Below are 18,480 nucleotides of genomic sequence, written 5' to 3'. Positions count from 1 at the left end.
ATCAACTGTTAGGATGCCCTTACATGAAACGTGTCAGGAACTCAGTATTCTCATATAAAAGAGCAAAAGAAGGAAATAACCGCCTAGATTTATTCTAGTCCCATAAACACCCATCAATAAAAATCTAAACTTCGTTAATAAATAATAAAAAACAGAACCACAATTTTGTATCCATTATATTTCTTAATGGGGAAAGTTTGCCTTCCACTATGTTTCATAATTAATTCTTTTGACTTGAGTTTCTACAACTTTCATTAATTCTGCGAACCACAGTTAAACAAATTCTGGCGTAGTGTGGTATGTATTACATGATTTGTTTGATTCAGGGATATTCCAACACCAAACTAACATACTCTTCAGTCATGTCTACCTAATACTTATGGATTCCAGTCCCTGATCAAAACAGAAAAATGGTTATCACTTACTTTGAAATGTAATCTACATATAGTATTATACTTCCTGGATTTTACTGTCACATATTTTGAACTGTAATAAGCATTTTATGGATTCCTATTTTGAACTGTGTGTCATTGTCACTGATGTATTAATGCATATTATTGTTATCTACTTTGAACTCTAATCTATTTTAATGTTTTGATTTAAAAGAAAAGCAAAGTCTAATTCTTAAAATAAATAATTTAAATTTATTGGCCACTCAATTCGTTCTCTCTTTGATTATTTTTATTGTGATTATTATTTGCAATGTATTCCTTGTAATGATTAAAGACATTAGCTGAAATCATAAGGAACAACTAACTATTCTCCATGAATATTATTTCCCAATGTCATTTAACTTATGGATTTATATAAATTCTCGCTTATTGATGTCCAATAACAATTTTGCTGTAGAGTTTGGTTTTGTACTCGTCTTGTAAGATCATACTGCCCACAGCATTATTTTGCCTAGTAGCAGCTTATTTCTAGGGAAAGCACTGAAAAGTATTTTTATGTATTTTTATTGTTATGTCTTCCTGTCAAAAATACATATTTTCAACTAATATTTCCTGGGGACTTTGAAACAGAATCACTAACAACTAAAATGTAAAAATGTAACCTAGTTTGTAAAATCTAATCATAATTGGTTGGAGATTTAATCTTTACGTTTTCAAAAAACTGTTTATCTTACACAAATAATAGGCAAAGATTGTTGCATGTCTATTAACAGGGCACCCCCTTCACATCTAATTTCCATTAGGATCAGTGTGGTATTCAGCCAGTTCTATCTGGTTCAAGTGAACTGGTAGCGGCGGCTGTGGGAGGTTCCGTCCACCCACTCAGACGTCATCAGGTCCCGTTTTTGATGTTCTGTGCATGCATGCACTCTCACATTTGCAAACTGGTAGCTGTTGTGGTCCACCAGCAGCCGGCGGAGCTGGCAGCGGAGTTGGACAGTGATGAGGCTAAGGAAGAACATGGGCCAGTCCTGGAGGCTGGGGAAGGCCAGGATGAGGGCTCTGCATCAGAGGGAGAGATGAGGCCAGGGCCATCGGGGAGTGAGGTGCGGACTCCAGAGCCTCCAGAGACTGATAGGAGTGAGGCAGAGGAACAGGAGGAGCCTGTTCCTAATGCACGCATGAGAAGAGCTGCCAGAAGGCAAGAGCAGCTCAAACAAAGAGGACAACTCTGGAGTAGGGCAAAGAGATGATTGGCCCTTCCCATAAGGCTTAAAACTGACCAGCAACGGCGTTTGGGCTTTGCCGGAAAACAACGTTGGTAGCTTTGTCTTCTTCTTCATCATCATCTTCATCTTGTGTTTATTTTTGTATTTGGGACTTTTGAACGTTTACCAAGAAAGGCCTTTGGCAGTTTGCCTAATTGGACCAAGGTTTGTGATAAGACTGAGGAATTTGTGTTGGGAGGAATTTGCTTTAATTTAGTTGAACGACACTGGGAATGAAGTAATTCTCAGCTGTTTGAATAAATTTTGTTTGTTTTTTCACAGACTGATTTTTCTACTACTTACATGGGCCTGGGTCACAACAGTAGTGAAGGTAAGTGAATGCCACCCCTGACTAGGACTGTAGCGCAATTCAGATTCAAAGGGGGAAAAAGTGAGGGAAGACAGACCTAACACTGGTCATCACTACTTTAAATCAAATTCATCTTTTCTTAGCACCACATGAGCCAAGGAAAAGACACCTTTACGCAATTGCTAGCAGGTATAAGGTGAAATGCCCCTGTGCATCCAAAACTTCTTCTTCTCTTTGAATCTGGGTCACTGCATACTCCTAGTAACCATAGATCATGTATGTTCATATGAAAAATTACGTTCATGCATACATCTGGGAGGATTGGCATGAATTGAATATATGTTCAGAATTTACTATCAAGACTAATAAAAATCCATGAGGCAAAGATAGAAAAACATACACACAGCACATCAATTTAGCATATTTACAGTATTTAAATAAAGATATTGTTGAAAGGAACCAGGAGAGGATCTTAAACTATTTCTGATCTACTGATTTGTATAGAAATGAGCAGGCAAGCAGAGCGAACTAACAGGAACTTGGCAACAGAGTTCATTTAAATGAAAAACAATAAAAAATAACATTAAAAGTTGTTGTTTGTGGGCTCAATTGTGAAGGGGTGATCCTACTTAATACAAGGGGATTGTTCTCCCGTAAGCAAATGAAGAGGAAGAACCAAAAGCAGCTTGGAAATAAGGTTCAAGGTCCTGTAGAAAGTCAGCACCCACCCACCCTCCTTGAGAATGAAATATTTTAGGGAATATTAAAAAGGCAGGATATAATATTTCCCCTTGGAGAAATGAGGACAAATCTTAAGGGAGACAGAAACCAGCTCCAATCCCCCTGCCCCAAGCAGAAACTGAGGAAGCCAGCTTTTAGAAATGCAGATTTGGTAATCCATTCAGAAAGACTGGGTCAAACAGAAACTCCAGATAAGCAACACAATTAAGCAAGCCAAAGATTGATAAGATCAGCTCAGACGAACACCTAGGATTTGCATTTCTCCTTTTGCCTATAGAGCCAGCCATGACCCCATAGGAATCAAGAAGGTATAAAAAAACTTTACCCACTCTCAACTCCATTCTGTCAGCTGTCCCAGAACTGCACTCTGTGTATGTGTTGGTTCTGTTCACCAAGAAACAGAATCTTTCTTTCCAATCAGCCTCCATTTTATTCCTGGCTTGGAACTGGACCTGGATTTTTCTTCCAACAGTCCCTAATAAATTTTCTCTCTAAATCATTGTTTCTCAAACTTAGCAACTTCAGTATTCCCTAGCCAGCCAGCCAGCCTGCTTCATATATTGTCAAGTTGCCAGGTGGGAACTACTGCTCTAAATTAATAGTATGTGTGGTTTACCTAAAGACCTGAGCAAGAGAAATAAAAGGCTATGTTTCAAGAAAGAAATGCATATGAATAGATTTACTTACCTTAAGGCAGGTTTATATTCCTGCCTGAAAACAATCTGGCCTATATTTGCACAATGTGCAACCTTGCAGCAAGCTTAAGGAGAAAGTCAAGGACTGAGCACTGAGAAATTACATTTCAACTCATAAGAGAATTGAAGATTTGTCACAGGTGGCAACCCATGGCTGATTGGCTACATGTAGTCCCAGCGCTCCAGGGTCATGGTGCCAATGTTACAAACTCTGGCAATCCAGCTATTATTGCTCCAAAGCTCCTTTTCTGAATTACTTCCTAAGTGCTGTACAGTTCTAATGAAGGATAGCATTCCATTACGACTGAAAGTAATAGCATTTCAATATCATCAAGAGTTCCTAAAATAATGTACTAAAAACACAAATGCAAACAATTCTGGTGGGTGGAAAAAAACAAAAGAAAGCACTGTAGCACAGATAGTTCATGAACACTTGAAAACAAAAATTGACAAGCCACCATAATATATCGATAGAAGCCAGAATTGGAAATACATTGAAACAAGGCTAAAATCCAGAATGAACTGAAAGCGGTGAAGATTTATTTTTATTTTATTTTATTTTAATTAATTTATATGCCACCCTATCTCCATAGGACTCAGGGCGGCTCACAACAATGAGCCATCAGTGAAGTACCATCAGTACGCTGACGACACCCAGCTGTACATCTCCACCCCAGGCCACCCCAATGATGCCCTTGAAGTGATGTCCCAGTGCCTGGAGGCTGTGCGGATCTGGATGGGGAGGAACAGGCTCAAGCTCAACCCTTCCAAGACTGAGTGGCTGTGGTTCCCGGCATCCCGATATAGTCAGTTGACTCCATCACTGACCATCGGGGGCGAGTCTTTGCCCCCCCCCCCCCGGAGAGGGCGCGCAATCTCGGTGTCCTCCTGGATATGCAGCTGTCTTTAGAGGAACATCTGACGGCAGTAGCCAGGGGGACCTTTTGTCAGGTTCGCCTGATCCGCCAGTTGCAGCCCTTTCTTGATCGGGATTCCCTGTGCACAGTCACTCATGCCCTTGTCACCTCGCGCCTGGACTACTGCAACGCTCTCTACATGGGGCTCCCCTTGAGGAGCACCCGGAGGCTCCAACTGGTCCAGAATGTGGCCGCGCGGGTAATTATGGGAGCTGCCTGGCGCTCCCACATAACACCGCTCCTGCGTGAGCTGCACTGGCTCCCAGTGGTCTTCCGGGTGCGCTTCAAGGTGTTGGTCACTACCTTTAAAGCACTCCATGGTATAGGACCTAGTTATCTTCGAGACCGCCTGCTGCTACCGATGACCTCCCACCGACCTGTGCGCTCCCATAGAGAGGGCCTCCTCGGGGTGCCATCAGCCAAACAATGTAGGCTGGTGACCCCCGGGGGAGGGCCTTCTCTGTGGGGGCACCTACCCTCTGGAATCAGCTGCCCCCAGAGATAAGGAGAATTCAAGACCTCGGTGCCTTCCGCCGTGCCCTTAAAACTTCCTTTTTCCAGCAAGCCGGGCTGGCTTAACATAACATTTTTTAAAAAACATTTTTAACTGGTTTGTCATTTTAAATTGGGCCAAATTAATATATATCCTTTTAATTGTTTTTAATGTTTGTATTGTATGTTTTTAGCTGGCTGTACACCGCCCTGAGTCTCTCGGGAGAAGGTGCGGTATATAAATTCGAAATAAAATAAATAAAAATAAAAATAAATTAAAATATACAATCTCAATCCAAGTAAGAAACTTGTTAAAATACATATTAAACACATATTAAAATACATTAAAAATCAAAACCCCATCAGTCCAGGCTGGGCAATTTAAACAGCCATGTTTTTAGTTCGCGGCGGAAAGTGCGAAGGTCAGGGGCCAACTAAAGGTTTCTTCAAGTCTATGAAAAATAAAGGAAGAGAAAATAATTAGCTGACCAGAAGCTCAGTGAAGATGGCAAAATGCTAATAGCCAATAAAGAAGTCACTGAACTATAGTACAGGTAGTCCTTGACTTACAACCACAATGGAGCCCCAAATTTCTGTTGTTAATGAGACATTTGTTAAGTCAATTTTGCCCCATTTTACGACCTTTCTTTCCAGTGATTAAGTGAATCACTGCAGTTGATAAGTTACTAACCCGGTTAAGTGAATCTGGCTTTCCCATTGACTTTGCTTGTCAGAAGTTCACAAAAAGTGACCACATGACCCTGGGAGACTGCAATGGTCATAAATATGAACCAGTTGCCAAGCATCTGAATTTTCATCACATGATTGTGGGGATGCTGCAAAGGTTGTAACTTTGAAAAACAGTCATATTTTTCAGCGCCATTCTAAATTTGAAACAGTCACTAAATGAACTGTTGTAAGTCGAGGAGTACCTGTATTCTACTCCTATTCAATGCCCTCTCTTCTCAATCAAGAGGACATGTCTTCTCCTAGAGGCCAAGACATGGAATCACTGACTTAAACATTGAAAGATAGATTTTAGCTACATTTGAGTGGGGAAATTAATTCTCAAATAATGAGACCAATTCAGAGGTGGTATTCAGCCGGTTCAAGCGAATTGGTAGTGGCGACCTGCCGGGGTGCAATCCCATCCTATATCGCTGTATTTTTGACACTGCACACATGCACAGTCACATTTCCAATGCTGGGCGAACTGGCTGCTACAGTATGTGAATCACACCTCTGGACCAATTGATAAACCACTAAGATACAATCACTCCCTGCATTTCGTCAGCCTAATGTCTTCTCTTAATTGAGTTTGTTTTAAATTTTTGAGAAGGATGGAAAATAAAATAGATTCCAAAAGAACAGAGTTAAATTGTTAGGTAGCTACCTTACCAGCTGTTGATCCACATTCCCTTGTTCTTTTTCTTACTCTGCCCTACTGTACTATACCCCATCAATTTCCAGAGACCAAACAACTATTTTACAGGTAAAGGTGGAAAAGCATCAACAAGCATCAACCACAACCTTGTTTAACCTCAAATCATCTCCCTGGAGAGAATGTTTCCTAATAGAAAGATGGATTTGGCTAGATCGGGTGAAGCATGGGGCTGCAAATAAGTTGCCAGGTGACTGATTAAAGCTCTCCTCTTGAGCAGGAGATAGAAACATTTCCCCATCTACCAGTTTCCAACCTGGTGTAGTTGAGAATAAATGTTTTGCCACTATCTCGTACCTGCTCACATTCTCCTTCTATATAGTATTATACTTGTGTTTACAGTATTATACTTGTGAAAATGGTAATCGTGCTGGGACAATAGCAAGCGAAAGACTGGAGGCCTTCATGGCTAAAGTGCTCAGTTCTCTTAACCCATTACCAAGGGAAGGCAATTGTTCCTCCCTTCTGCAGTCTCTCTCTGTTTCTCCCTTTCCCACCTCCTCTCTCCCCCTTTTCCCTCTCCCTCTCTCTAAAACTACTCCCTTCTCTCTCCCCCTTTTCCCTCTCCTCCCCTCTCTCTCTATGGGAAATGCAACCCAGAGGGACTTTGAAACAGATGTTCAGCAACAGTAGGGCTCCAAATATAGTGGTGTTGACAAGGGGGTTGGGAGGGGGTTCCCAGTCAGAGTTAAAGACCTGCCCATTTTTCACATGCACCCGTGACCCTTTGCACACCCTCCCTATGGTGTAGATCACCATTTGCAATCCAGAAAATAACCCGCTTTTGACTGAATTAGCAGAGATCACAAAATTAACTGCTTTGATTAGAGATAATGAACTAGACAGTTTTATGAGATGGGAAACCATTTGTGGACATTCTACACATTAAATGTGTGGCCTTGGTGGTGCAGCGGACTAAGTGCTGTTATGTAGCACTTAGCTGCCAGCTGCCTGCAATTAGTGCGAGTTCAAATCTCACCAGGCTCAAGGTTGACTCAGCCTTCCGAGGTAGGTAAATTGAGGACCCGGATTGTGGGGGCAATAAACTGACTTTGTAGAAACACTGCTTATGGGGGGCAAAAGCCCTAATAAGCAGGTATATACAAAAGAATGAAGGCTATTGCTATAAGTGCATTGTAAGCCGCCCTGAGTCTTCAGAGGAGGGCGGCATGTAAATTGAACTAATAAATAAATAAATTGAACTAATAAATTGAACTAATAATAAATACAATAACCGATGGTTAACAGAGGGATTTGAAGATTAGTCTAATGTTTTGACTCTTCTTTTTTCTTCTTTTATGTATGTATATATAGCCATCCCAGACTACCAGCACCAGATTTGAAATAGTAACGGCAGTTACAGCAAAAGACCCTTCACATAAGCCTTCTGTCGAAAGGTCGCTTCTACCCTTATATATATATATGTAAAAAGAATATGAGAAATTACTGTGGAGGGTGTTTCAGCGTTCAGCTGGGTTGGATCTTATATGTTAAATGTTATATGGTATTTGGATTACGTTTTTCTCTCTTTTTTGTACACCGATTTTTCTCTTTTGTTGTATGTTTTTGTTTTGTTTTGTTTGCTTATCTGTTTTGTGTTTTACCTTTTATGATAAAACTACATAGATAGATAGATAGATAGATAGATAGAGGATAGATAGACGTATAAGAGAGATAACAGAGATGATAGATAGATGATAGATAAATGATAGATAGATAGAAGATAGATAGGCAGACAGACAGACAGACAGACAGACGTATAAGAGATGACACACACACAGAGATAGATGATAGATTGATAGATAGATGATAGCTAGATAGCTAGATAGCAGATAGATATAGATAGATAGACGGATGTATAAGAGAGATGACAGAGAGAGAGATGATAGATAGATAGATAGATAGATAGATAGATAGATAGATAGATAGATAGATAGATAGATAGATAGAGGATAGATAGACGTATAAGAGAGATGACAGAGAGAGAGATGATGATAGATAAATGATAGATAGATAGAAGATAGACAGACAGACAGACAGACAGAAGTATAAGAGAGAGATGACACACACACAGAGGGAGATGATAGATAGATTGATAGATAGATGATAGCTAGATACCTAGATAGCAGATAGATAGATATAGATAGATTGACAGATGTATAAGAGAGATGACAGAGAGAGATGATAGATAGATAGATGATAGATAGATAGATAAACAGATAGATAGATAAAGTCAGACAGATGTAGAAGAGAGAGATGATAGAGAGATAGGTAGGATAGGTAGACAAACAGAGGAAAGTAATTCGCTTTCCTTTCAAGGCAGGAGCAGTGAATCAGGTGGCCTGCGATTTGCAATTGGCCTGCCACTCCCAGCTCTGCAGCTCGGTCCCAGCGAGTAGGCCACAGATTCCCTGCCTGGCCGAAGAAGCCCCCCCATCCACGCTCTCTCCACTTCCCGAACGGAACCCTGCGCAGTTCCTCCGGCTGCGGCATTATTACCAAAGCCAACACCTTCATTTCATTCCCAGGCGGCAGGGCTTCCCTCCGCCGCTCGCTCCCTCGCTCGCTCTCTCCTGCGGGGAGGTCGGGGACGAGCCCCACGGGAACCCGACCCCAAGGTGAGGGGACGACAGCCAGGCCGCCGGCGCCCAGCCCAGCCCAGCCCCGCGCCCGCTCGTGGCAGGAGGCGCCGTCTGCGCGTGTCCTCTCGCGCTCCCGCCGGCCGCCGGTAGATGCTCGCAGGGAAGCGCGGTTGCCGGGCGACCGCAAGGCTGCGGCCAGCCAGCCAGCGAGGAGAAACCTGCTACCAAGCTCGCCCCCCTTGCCTGCCTGCCTGCCGGGTGCGGCGCCTTCCTCGGCCGCCCCGCGGGTCACGCCCTCTCCGGTTGCCGACGCCTCGGGAGACCGGCTTTAAAAAAAATAATATTAATAATAATAATAATAATAATAACGCCAAATGCTCTCCCGGCGAAGACATCACCAAATAAGCATCCTGGTCCCTTAACGCCATGAAGGGAAAGGCAGGCGGGTAGGTTGCCGTCTGCGGGCTTTTCGGGCTTTGGGGGTTGTTGGTGGGATCCGCTTCCCCTGCTGCATCTGCCCCCCCCCCGCCGCTTCTCTTCCCGCAAAGATAAGGATGCGACGCAGGCTGCTCGACGGGGGAGGCGGCCGCTTCCTTGACGGTGGGGCGCCGTGCGGTTGCTGGAGAAAGGCGAAGAGGTGCTTTTTTGGGGGGGGGAGGAAGGGGGGAGGAGGAGGAAGCTTGGAGGGGTGGAGAAATGCTGGTGCAGTGGCGCCCCCTCCCCTCTCCCCTCTCCCCTCTCCCCCGTTGAAGAGGCCTCGTTGTCCTCCGGTTTGGTCACGGGAGATCCCGGATGGGCTCCTTACCTGGGACTGGAATGATGCAAGCTTCTCTGCACCTTCCGTGGAGAAAATAAGGAAGCTGCCAGCTCTCCCTCATACATAGATAGATAGATAGATAGATAGATAGATAGATAGATAGATAGATAGATAGATAGATAGATAGATAGATAGATAGATAGATGATAAGTAGGTAGGTAGGTAGGTAGGTAGGTAGGTAGGTAGATAGATAGATAGATAGATAGATAGATAGATAGATAGATAGATAGATAGATAGATAGATGATAGGTAGGTAGGTAGGTAGGTAGGTAGGTAGGTAGATAGATAGATAGATAGATAGATAGATAGATAGATAGATAGATGATAGATAGATAGATAGATAGATAGATAGATAGATGATAGGTAGGTAGGTAGGTAGGTAGGTAGGTAGGTAGATAGATAGATAGATAGATAGATAGATAGATGATAGATAGATAGATAGATAGATAGATAGATAGATAGATAGATAGATAGATAGATAGATGATAGATAGATATTCTGTTCAGGGGCAAAATAATGCTAGGTCTTCCTGAAGCCCCAGTTTCAGAATCTAAAGGGTGATGTATGATGGTGGGGGAAGGAAATTGGTTCACAGCCCCACAAACAATAGCAATAGCATTTAGACTTATATACCGCTTCACAGCCCTCTCTAAGAAGTTTATAGAGTCAGCCTATTGCCCCCGCAACAATCTGGGTCCTCATTTAACCCGCTCGGAAGGATGGAAGGCTGAGTCAACCTTGAGGTGGTGGGATTTGAACTGTCGAACTGCAGTCAGTAGAAGTAGTTTGCAGTACTGCTTGATTGAGAAGTGTGAATGATTGACCTCTAAGGTTTGAGTTTGCAGGTCACCCCTTAGTTAAAACCACTGTTTTATTGGGATCTGATCACAGGCCAGTTTGAGGCATAACAGATAGCAATATATAATGGCACTGAGACTTATATACCACTTCATAGTGCTTTTACAGCCCTCACTAAGAGGTTTACAGAGTCAGCATATTGCCCCCAGCAATCTGGGTCCTCATTTTACCCACCTTGAAAGGATGGAAGGCTGAGTCAACCTTGAGCCTGGTGAGGCTCGAACTGCTGGCAGTCAGCAGAATTAGCCTGCAGTACAGATAGTCCTTGATTTACGACCACAATGGAGCCCCCAATTTCTGTTGTTAAGTGGGACATTTGTTAAGTGAGTTTTGCCCCATGTTACGACCTTTCTTGCACAGTTGTTAAGTGAACCGTTGCAGTTGATAAGTTAGTAACCGAGTTGTTAAGTGAATCTGGTTTCTCCATTGACTTTGCGTGTCAGAAGGTCACCAAAGGTGATTAGATGACCTTGGGACTCAGCAACGGCCATAAATATATGAACTAGTTGCCAAGCATCTGAATTTTGATTACATGATTAAGATGATGCTGGAAAGGTCATAACGGCGAAAAACAGTCACAGGTCACTTTTTTCAGTGCCATTATAACTTTGAATGGTCACTAAATGAACTGTTGTAAGTCAAGGACTACATGTACTGCATTTTAACCACTGTGCTACCACAACTCTTGTGGTGCGCTAGTCTGTTTTGAACAGATGCACCTTAACATTTTAGAGCCCTGCCCTGTTAGGCAAGGGCTTAATTAGGTTTTATGGGCTGCCATGAGATTCTTAGATGAAGTGTCACCTGGGGTGACCCCCATTGATTGGTGGTGGTAGTAGATGACCATCAGTCAACAACTCAGCTCTTATTCCTATTTCAGACTGAAATCATACCTCTATTCATTGAGTCCTTCAAACAGTGGTGAAATCCAATTTTTTTTACCACCAGTTCTGTGAGTATGGCTTGGTGGGCATGGTGTGGCTTTGTGGGTGTGGTTTTGTGGGCGTAGTAGGGGAAGGATACTGCAAAATCTCCATTCCCACCCCACTCCAGGGGGAAGGATATTGCAAAATCCCCATTCTCACCACACTCTGGTGAGGTGTTTGCTGGTTCTTCAAACTACTCAAAATTTCCGCTACCGGTTCTCCAGAACCTGTCAGAACCTGCTGGATTTCACTTCTGCCTTCAAACTATACTTTTAGAAGGCCTAAGGCTTCTGAATATTAATTTTCAATAACAGAATCCTTTAATCACATTAAATCATATGAAACTTGCTTGGTTTTAACTAACTGTGGTGTGCAAACTCAAAGCTTAGATGTTTACATTTTTAAACTGTTGTCTATGGGGTTGTGTGCTGAACAAATCTGATCAATTATTACTTATTCAATAAATCACAGTTAAGCGGTGCATGAAATCAATCAATATCCCCATGCCAATTTATACGCCCAATGGTTTACAAATACATTCAGTGTAGAGTAAATATTTGTGTTAATTACTCGCCAATATGTTGAAATCTTAAGTACAACAATTTGGTAATAAACTCAAGATTAGCTTTTGAATGAGGTTGTGCTGCAAAATATCAGAGCATTTCTGCATAATGTAACAATAAAAGCATGATTAAGAAAAGGAAAAAGTTTTTAAAAATTAAATTAAATTTAATGTAATTTAGACATGGGATAGTTTATAATTGCATTACAGACTTGAGTGAAGCTTTTGGTTAAGAACTTTGATGGTTAAGTATGCTTCAAACTATGTTGGATTTTTTTTTTTTATTTGATTTATATGCCACGCTTCTCCGGAGACTCAGGGCGGCTTACAATACGTTAAGCAATAGCCTTCATACTTTTGTATATATTTATACAAAGTCAGCTTATTGCCCCCACAATCTGGGTCCTCATTTTACCTACCTTTGAAAGGATGGAAGGCTGAGTCAACCTTGAGCCTGGTGAGATTTGAACTTGCAGTAATTGCAGGCAGCTGATGTTAATAACAGTGCTTTAGTCTACTGCGCCACCAGGGTTCTTGTTTCATACCCATTTCATACCCATTAACTAGCAATATTTTCTTTAGAGTACATCAGCAATTGTAGTTTGCTATAGTGTGATGTTGAGAACAGAGATACAGATAGTCCTTGACTTAAGACCACAATTAAGCCCAAAATTTATGTTGCTGAGTGAGAAATTTGCTAAGTGAGCTTTGTCCCATTTTACGACTTTTCTTGCCATGTTTGTTAAGCGAATCACTGCAGTTGTTAAATTAGTAGCGCGGTTGTTAAGTGAATCTGGCTCCCCCATTGACTTTGGTTGTCAGAAGGTCGCAAAAGATGGTCCCATGATCCTGGGACCCTGCAACAGTCATAAATATGAACCGGTTGTCAAGCATCCAAATGTAAATCATGTGACTATGGGGATGATACAATGGTCATAAGTGTGAAAAATGGCCATAAGTCACTTTCTTCAGTGCCGTTGTAACCTCAAACGGTCACTAAACAGAATAACAGAATGACAGAGTTGGAAGGGACCTTGGAAGTCTTCTAGTCTATCCTCCTGCTCAGGCAGGAAGCTCTATACCAGTGGTTCTCAACCTGTGGGTCGTGACCCCTTTGGGGGTCGAATGACCCTTTCACAGGGGTCACCTAAGACCAGTGTTTCCCAAACTTGGGAACTTCAAGATGTATGGACTTCAACTCCCAAAATCCCACAGCCAGTCATGCTGGATGGGGAATTCTGGGAGTTGAAGTCCACACTTCTTAAAGTTCCCAAGTTTGGGAAACACTGCCTAAGACCATCAGAAAACACATATTTTCAATGGTTTTAGGAATAATTTTATGGTTGGGGGTCACCACAAGATGAGGAACTGTATTAAAGGGTTGCGGCATTAGGAAGGTTGAGAACCACTGCTCTATACCATTTCAGACAAATGGTTGTCTAATCTCTTGTTTAAAAGCTCCAGTGTTCTGGAGGCAAGTTGTTCCACTGATCAATTATTCTGTCAGGAAATTTCTCCTTATTTCTAAGTTGGGTCTCTCCTTGATTAGTTTCCATCTATTGCTTCTTGTCCTGCCTTCAGGTGCTTTGGAGAATAGGTTGACCTCCTCTTCTTTGTGGCAGTCCCTCAAATATTGGAACACTGTATCATGTCACCCCTAGTCCTTCTTTTCACTAAACTAGACCTACCCAATTCCAGCAACTGTTCTTTATATGTTTTAGCCTCCAGTCGCCTAATCATCTTTGTTGCTCTTCTCTGCACTCTTTCTAGAGTCTAAACATCTAACATCCAAACATCCAAAACTGGATGCAGTATTCCAAGGGGGGGGTCTTACCAAGGTATTATAAAGTGGTATTTAATGGAAATTAGATGCAAAGGCTCAATCAATGTTGATAGAGAGTCGTGCTCTCTAACAGTGTACCACAGAGCTTGGTATTCTCTCCGCTTTTTAATATCTACATCAGGGGTGTCAAACTCAATTTCATTGAGGGCCGCATAAGGGCTGTGGTTGACCTCGGGGAGACTGGGTGGGCGTGGCCAGGTTGATGCCACTCACTAGGCATGGCTGACTGGGTTGGCATAGCCAGGTTGACACCATTCCCCAAACTCCTCTTTGCATTGGGTAGACCAGGCCGAAGCCACACTGGCCCGATGCTTCCTCTTCACATCGGGTAGACCAGGCCGAAGCGACGCAGGTAGACTGGGCTGAAGCTATGCTGGTAAACTGGGCCAAAGCAATGCGGGCCGGCCCCTTACATTTTCCAGATCTGACCACATTCGGCCTGCGGGCCTTGAGTTTGATACCCCTGATCTACATGAAGCCACTGGATGAAATCATTCGTCACTATGGGTTGAAATATTAATATGCTGATGGTACTCAATTTTACATCTCCACATCTGGTGACTGAGTGATGCTGTCACTACCCTTTCAGGGGGCCTGGAGGCTGAAGGGGCCTGGATGAGGGACAGTGGGCTACAACTGAACCCTAGCAAGACTGAGTAGCTTTGGGTGCTTGGAACTTCGAGATCTTGGTCTTTGACATCTTTAGTTCTGAATGGGGTTGCACTGCCTCATTGAGATCCAGTTTGCAACTTAGGGGCTCTCCGGACTCACAGCTCCTGCTTGAAGATCAGGTGGCGGTCATGCCTAGGAGAACCTTTGCACAGCTTTGGTTTATGCACCACATGCGGCCTTTCCTTGATCAGGACTCCCTGCACTTGGTCACTCTAGCCCTAGTCATCTCTTGTCTGGATTACTGCAGTGTGCTTTACCTGGGGCTACCCTTGAAAATGCATTTGGAAGTTTCAGCTGGTGCAAAATATGTCAGCACAAGCAGTGTTTTGGGGTGGGTGGGCTGTAAAATATCCCATGTTACACTATTGCTTTGCAAGCAGCACTGGATGCCAGTTTGCTTTTGGATGCAGTTCAAGGTGTTGGTTATGACCTTTAAAGCCCTCCATGGCATTGGTCCAAACAACCTGATGAACCCTCTCATCCCGCTAAGACAAGCCTGCCCTAGTATTGCTGACAGAGAAGGCCTCTTGAGGATCTCTGACTGGCGGGATCCAGGAGAAGAGTCTTCTCTGTTGTAGTTAAAATGCTCTCATTGTCTGGGAGCTTTTGCCAATATAAGTGGAATCTATCTTTTTTATAGTATGCTCTTTACAAGTAGTCCTTGACTTAAGACCACAGCTGAGCCCAGAATTATGATAATATGACATTGTGGCCATTAAGTGTGCTGCCCACGCAATCTCTGCTCTCCCTGTTACAGTTGTTATTTAGAGTATATGGTGCCTCTGGCAGAGAAGGAGGCCCTAAGTTGATGAACAATCATTGTAAGTCAAGGATATCTGTATTTTGATTCCTGCCTTCTGAGAAGATAGATTTTTGAGTTTTTCAAGGTGACATTTTTGAAGAATGCTGTCATCTGCTGTCTCAGTCTTCTCAAGACTAAAAACACTTTTCAGTTCTTTTCATCTTTCTTTTCTAAAACTTGTTTCTAATCCCTTGCTCATCCTTGCCATCCTTCTCTTTTTGTCCTATTACCGCTTTTCTAAATTCTTAAATTGTAATGCCCAGAACAGAACCTATTGTTCAAGATAAAATAAGAACAATTCAGAATAATTATTGCTCGTGTTTTAGAAATTGTAGTTAATGGAGTCTAAAACAGTTTTTGCTTGTTTTGCAAGCTGTATCACTGCTGACACATATTCAGTGTGAAATCAATTACTATGCCAAGATCATTTTCATAAGTATTTTTGCCAACCCAAATATCCCATATTCTGTGTTTCACATTAGATGGTTTCCTAAGAACACAATTTCATACTGATATTTCAGCCCATTTGCCTAACTGTTCAAAATTGTTTTCAATTTTATTTCTGTTTGTAATGATCATAACTAATTACCCAATATTGTGTTATCTACAAGTTTGACAAGTATTTCTTCATTCAAATGAAAAATAAAAATGTTCAATCCAAGACTCTGGAGTGAACTTCATGTCTCTCTATTTAATATCATCATTCAGTTGATTTTATTCATTTATTTGTCATATTTATATAGCCCTCCATCTCACAGTCAAGTGTTGTACAGGTGATGTACCACAAAGTTAAAAACAGAAATTTATTCTTTCAGTACAATTATTAATCCTGCTTTGCTCCTCATTGGTTATAATGCTATCCCATGTCATGGTGTTAGATGAAATCAAGATGAGTCCGCAGCATTCTTCCATTATACTAAGAAAACTATTCAATCAACAAATTATGGCAAAAACCTGTCAGTGCTGTTTTCGACTACATTATTTTCAAAGTGCTCATAGATCCATCAGTGTATGACCTGCTTTAGAATCTTCCCATGTGTTGATATCCAACTGAAGAGGATTGTTCTTCAGATGAGCTGCGGTGGCACAATGGTTAGAGTGCAGTACTGCAGTACTGCTGATCACCGGCTGCAGCAGTTTGGCAGATCGAATCTCACCAGGCTCAAGGTTGACTCAGCCTTCCATCTTTCCGAGGTGGGTAAAATGAGGACCCAGATTGTTGGGGGCAATATGCTGACTCTGTAAACTGCTTAGAGCACCATGTAAAGCACCATGAAGCGGTATATAAGTCTAAGTGCTATTGCTATTGCTGAATCTTCTTCCCCTTTTTTGAAGATAGGGATATTTGCTTTCCTCCAGGTGTATGGTCCTCTTATCTTTCTGCAGATCTTTTTTTCAAAGATCATAAAGGTTCGGCCAGTATATCAAAAAGGCCATTCAGTACACAAGGATGAAGTTCATCTTAAAATTTAAAGTCATTGAACATAAATAGCCGTTTCATTTTTCTTGGTAACTTTTCAGTTTGTTCCTCCATCCTACTGTTCACAATTACCCAGTAGAACACATTCCCACACATTCAGTAGAACACTGAACCATAATAGTTTTGAACAGTTCTGTCTTTTCTTTGCTGTCAATTACCTTTTCTTTCCTAGTCATCTTGATTGAACAGCTGATAGAGAGATATTTTCTTTCTCTTTATTTAAACCTACCAAAGAAGCCATGTTTGCTGTTTTTAGCCTCTTTCACCAATTTTAATTGATTCTGACCTTTAGCTTTCCAATGTCCTTTCTATAATTATTTACTATCTCTAGGTATTCTTCCTTGGTTAATTGTCCCTTTTCTAGCTCTTATTCTAGGTTGTAACATCCTGTAATAAAAAAAATCTATTATTTTGAAATGTAAGTTTAGCCAAAATGCTATTGCTTATTTGTTATCAAACTGCTATTCCTTCTCATCTTTCCTCTTGTGTCTCTTGGGGTATGCAAAAATATTTCAAAATGCAAAATGTTTCAAGCATGAAACACTTATATGTGGTATGGGTGTGCAAAATGTTTCAAGCGTGAAATAGCTCAAAGCTTATAAGTTTAGATTTGAAAATAGGCTGCTTTGTGAGCTGTTTTGAGTACCCAGTGCATGAAACAGTGCTGTTTTGAGCTTGAAAGACTTCTGAAATGATCAAAACAGTACATCTTGAGGTCTGGGAGTAATTTTTGTATAGTACTTGAAATGGAAAGCTTTGTAAAATGTTACGTGCAAAACAAATGTCATTTTGCATACTGTATCGTTAATGTTTTTTATTTATGGAGAAGTGATATAAATACCAATTTCAAATAAATGGATCTATACCATACGTGCCGCTTAAAACATTTTTGAGGCATAGGCTTCTTCATTTGCTTGAGTCACAGGCAGTTCACAAGAACATTTATAGATGCTGTGATTTATGTTCAGAAAGGGGTCAATGGCAGTGCCAGTTCTTGATGGTCCAAGTGCATGAAGAAGAGTGACATGATGCATTTATACCAGGAGTGGACAATCTATAACAGCATGTGATTCTATAACTCTCTCAGAACCCTTACTTATGCCATTAAAATTCAGCAATAAATCTGCTGTAATTTTCTTCAAGATAGGTGCATCAAACCTCTGAATGTTTTCACAGTTATTTTTTTTTAAAAAATCCAAACCCCCAAGCCAATATAATTTTAAACCTGACCCAAGTTGATGTCATCACATCTGGACACAATCCTGTGGTTCTTTAATAGCAAAATAATGATTTTTTAATAGTGCAATTACTTATGGCCCAGCCTTGACCAAAGACATTTGGGAAAACATTTGAAATAAGAACACTAGATAAAAGTCCCAATTGTGCTTTTTTCCACTGGACTTTCTGGTGTTCCTTTGAAGACATTTTGCTTCTCATCTAAGAAGCTTCTTCAGCTCTTCAGATGGGAAAAAAGCACCTTTGGGACAATCCTCACCTGGATGACTGAGAATCTCCATAGACACTAGATAAAAGCTTATCATAATTAAATTAAATTGAATCGTATTCTTGAATTTCTGAAGTGGGCTCAAGTATCTAGTAGCCACAACTGGCCTGTTACCAGTGCAAGTGATCATTAAGAAATATTTGATAATGAGTTACCAATGAGACAGTGTGGATGGAGA

General features: G+C 41.5%; 1 protein-coding gene across 2 annotated transcripts in view; it reads left to right on the top strand.

The window, feature by feature from the left end:
- The first annotated feature begins 9,091 nt into the window (after positions 1 to 9,091).
- NALCN (sodium leak channel, non-selective) overlaps positions 9,092 to 18,480 on the top strand; it is a 229,762-nt gene continuing 220,373 nt past the window's right edge. Inside the window, exon 1 of one of the 2 annotated variants that reach the window (XM_087871524.1) lies at positions 9,092 to 9,284. The gene's annotated coding sequence lies outside the window, so the exon portion shown is untranslated. The remainder of the gene's footprint in view (positions 9,285 to 18,480) is intronic. The other variant, XM_087871523.1, reaches the window with a different exon arrangement.

Source organism: Pantherophis guttatus, chromosome 5, assembly GCF_059756535.1.
Source record: "Pantherophis guttatus breed Tessera chromosome 5, ASM5975653v1, whole genome shotgun sequence".
In the NCBI taxonomy this organism is placed as follows: domain Eukaryota; kingdom Metazoa; phylum Chordata; class Lepidosauria; order Squamata; family Colubridae; genus Pantherophis; species Pantherophis guttatus.
The sequence above is the reverse complement of the archived record's forward strand: the minus strand, read 5'-3'. Positions and strand labels throughout refer to the sequence as shown.